General features: G+C 31.5%; 1 non-coding gene across 1 annotated transcript; it reads right to left on the reverse strand.

The window, feature by feature from the left end:
* Positions 1-3530: 3530 nt before the first annotated feature.
* LOC111758856 (U6 spliceosomal RNA) lies at positions 3531-3635 on the reverse strand. The gene has a single exon (XR_002793000.1). It is a non-coding gene; the product is annotated as a U6 spliceosomal RNA (small nuclear RNA).
* Positions 3636-4161: the final 526 nt, after the last annotated feature.

Raw genomic sequence — 4161 nt, forward strand, 5'->3', positions numbered from 1 at the left:
CCTTACATTTTTTATGCAACATTTATGTAATTTAAGTATCATTTAAAAAATAAAGAAAATAAAAAGTAAATAGAAGTTATTAGTAAATGCTGATTAATCTCCCCCCCCCCCAATCTCTTAAAAATACACACAATAAAATTTTAAAATGGCTATGGGGAGCAGATGTGCCTCAAGCAGTTGAGCACATGCATCCCATGTGGGAGATTCCAGGTTTGGTTCCTGGGCCTCCTAAAGAAGATAAACAAACAATGAGCAGACAACAAGTAGACAACAAGAAAAAACAATGAGCAAAAACAAAATAAGCAGGAAGCAGATGTGGCTAAAGCAGTTGAGCACCGGTCACCCATATGGGAGGTTCTTGGTTTAGTTCCTGGTGCCTCCTAAAGAAAGAAAAAATAAACAATGGTCAGACAATGGACATAAAACAACAAGAAGACAATGAGCTCAAATAACAGGCAAAAACAATGAGCAAAAACCATGAGAGAACAGAGAAGGCAACCATCTCAGGGGGTGGGAGAAATGGCTATAGAAGGTATGATTAATAAGACAAATATGTGTTTCTTACTGTTCCAAAATCTCTTCATTCTTTTTCTTTCTTTCTACCCAACATTTTCTCTCCCATTCTATTTCTCTCCCAATTCCTGGCCCTCATCATTGTCTCCTTTACAAGAAGAGATGATGGAATACATTAAAAAATAGCTACAAGAAAGCATCAGGGAAAACATAGAAATTGGGAAGATAGAAAGAAGCACAGTGAAAGAAAATAAAAATATAAGGGTCAATTTTGGATAAAGTAATTTTCTTATGGTTACACAATTGTTTATGTTTTTCAAATTCATATAACTAGCACATGAAACGGTGAATGTTTATATACTTATATTAAAGTAATCCAACTTTAAAACTACCTACTACATAAACTAATTTGCTGCAGAAGAAGTTAGATTTTTGGGGGAGGAAAGTGAGTAGAAAAGAGTTTAAGAGAGTATTCTATTGTTTCCTATTACTGGTCTTATTTACAGGGTTATTTTCAGATCATGAAAATCATAAAGCTTTACACTAATGTCATATGACTTTGTCTATATGCATATAATCCATAATAAAAATTAAAAAGAAAAGAAAATCTTGTTTTGTTCTTCCCTTACTAATAAATTCTACAAGCCCTTTTTACTCAAATGCTCTATGAATCAATCTTAACACCATACTAATTCTCCTCAATAGTGAATAAATTTCCACCATATATTCATTATACATTTGTTTTGCATCAGGCTTTTCACATTTTTAAAAGTATATGTTAGCATTTTAAGTCAGTCAGCATTTCATAAATCTTTCTTATTTCAAATTATTTTCTTCATGTCTGTTCTTTCCATTTTTTCATCCCTTAACTGTGTTGTATGGCCACCATTACTCTTTTATTATACTGAATTTGTCATTTTTGTTTTTTTCTTATTTTTAATTTATTTCTGAGTTCTTTGAATCATGTTTCCAAATCTTCCCATATACATTCATCTCATATAAGAAAAAGGTAATTTTCATGAAATTTCAGATTCATTTTAATTTTCTTTTATATTAATATATTAAATCAATGTATTCATTTGCATGCTATAAAGCCTTATGCTCTGATGTTAATAAATTTTGGAAAACAATTTTTTCATCATTTTGAACATTAAATACCATCATATGAAGTTTATTTATAATTTTCTATTATCTCATGTTTAAATATGATAGGTATTTTGACTATCAGAGAGAGAGATGTTGGCTAGGGATTAGTCAAAGTAGCTTTTCCAGGTTCATGCTCAGTACTCACCAGAGTATTGTGCTTTGATGAATATATTAGCTTAAGTCAAAATGTTTACTATTTTATTTTGACTTTGCCATCACTTTACTATCACAAGTAACACTTTGACAGAAATATCTTTCTCCCCACTCCCTATCACATTGGGACAACTCTAGTGATACCTGAATTTGCATCCTAACTTCAAGTTTTCCTACCTTCTTTGGGACAATTACAAAAAAGATTTCGGTAAGTCTACATCCAAACATGTCCAGCAACTGAGCTTCATTTAGTTGCAGCAGTAATTTTTTCTCTATTGCACACTGTTAGTTTTACTTTCTTTCCTATCTCACATTCCTAATTTCCTAATATATTCTTCCAGGAATCACCTACGTATTAACCATCATATATCCAAATCCTTATCAAAGAATCTGCTCAAGAGGAAACTTAAATTCTGACAATCCCTGTCTCTTGTATGGGTTTGGTAAAATGAGGGCATAGATATTCAGGCACAAATGAAACTTTGTTGATGCAACTAAAGGAGACAATAATAATATTATACCTTACTACTGAATAACTGGAAGATTTCTTTAAAAAAAAAACTACTATAATCTGAAACATAACCCCTTACTGAGGATCAGTAACTGACCACCGCAAACTTAGTGCCAAGACCTCATTCTTGATGAAGCATTTAAACAATTCTTACTCATTTCCCCTTCAGAATTTTCATCATTTGTATTTCTAGTATCAATATAGAAATCCTAAGAGTATAATAATGATGCAAATTATACCAAGTTTCTCTGGAAAATCTCGTTATGAAATTAGAAGTTTAATGTGTATCGTATAATGTGTTGAGTCTGGCACTGGTTCTAGCATCATTTCAGTAATTCAATTTATTGAAACCGTGAGTCAAGAAATGTTACTGAAGCTAAACTGAAGATTAGGGCCCTCTAATCAACCCAAATTAAGAATGCCACTGCACCTTCATGTGATTATTAATTTCACTGAAACCAGAGGAATTTATGAGTGCTTTTCCCCTTAGAGACAACACCTTGGCAGTTTGAATGCAATTTGATATTATATCCAAAGCATTTCAGACCAGGAAATTATGCCACTGGGTCTTTGTTAATTATCCAGGGTATCTTTAATTTTCCTATTGTGAAACATTCTTTCATATACAATTTCCCAGCTTTCTTATGTTATTTTTTAACTACTCCCTCTCAAACAACTTGAGTTTAGTATATAATTTGTTGTATACACACTTTAATCAACCCAAAATTATTTCAATATTCAGCATTTTCATCAGTGACTTCCTCCATATTTTATGTCTGTGATTGAAGGTCAATTTGTTTACCATGCCCTTTGGTGGTTTCAAAAGATTACAAAAAGAATACAAATTATGAATTTGTGTTACTCTTGTTTTAATTCTTTCTTTTAATCTCAACTCTGTTTAGTTCGTCCTACCTTAATTCCTTCTCCCATAATCATCACCAATTCCACTTCAATTCTCCTTTGTACATGCACCTCTTCAAAGAAGGTTGATAAGTAACCTTAAAAAAGGCATGGATCTTATTGTACATATAATGAAAGATTTAATGAGCATGCTTATGTGGCTACATATATCATTTTGATATCTGAGATTTTATTCAAAAAGATTTTTGGTTTATTCAACATATATACCAATTCTTTACTGCCTTCACTTCAGGACAAATAAACTAATTTAATTTCTAATGGAGTCTTTCAAGATTACTTTTTTTTTAATAATATGGAATGCTTCATGAATTTGTATGTCATCCATGTGCTGGACCATATTATTCTTCTCTGATCATTCCAATTTTAGTATTTGTACTGCTGAAGTGAGCACTCAAGATTACTTTTATCAATGTACATTCCACGAACAATGTACAAAGATTTCAGACTCATGACATCATATTTGAATATGTGGTGCTTAGGCTCATGATAAGGATGGAGATAAATAATGCAATCAAATTTAATTTAGTAAGGTGAAATTGTTTTTATTTGCATTGATATTTTTTATCAATATTTTTAATATTCAAATGCTGGTCTGAAGTTGAAATACAATTAAGTATAATTCTTGTTAACAAAGAAATTCTAAGATTTTAAGAGAGAGAAAAACATAATTTTCACATAAATAATATTTCAATATTTTTTGTAGTGATTATTTGGAAAGCTTAGGGTAATGCTGAGAAGGAGTTGTTGAAGTCACAGAGAACTAACACATCCTCTACATAGAGGCAGACTGGCTGATTATACAATCTTTTTTGCTTTGACTCTTGGACACATAAGCAGACTATTTCTCATCCTTTATGGCAAAGCAAGTGAGTTCTAGCCTAATCCCTATGTGGTATCCCAGAATCCATCTCAATGTA

This window comes from Dasypus novemcinctus, chromosome 10 (genome assembly GCF_030445035.2).
Source record: "Dasypus novemcinctus isolate mDasNov1 chromosome 10, mDasNov1.1.hap2, whole genome shotgun sequence".
Taxonomy (NCBI): domain Eukaryota; kingdom Metazoa; phylum Chordata; class Mammalia; order Cingulata; family Dasypodidae; genus Dasypus; species Dasypus novemcinctus.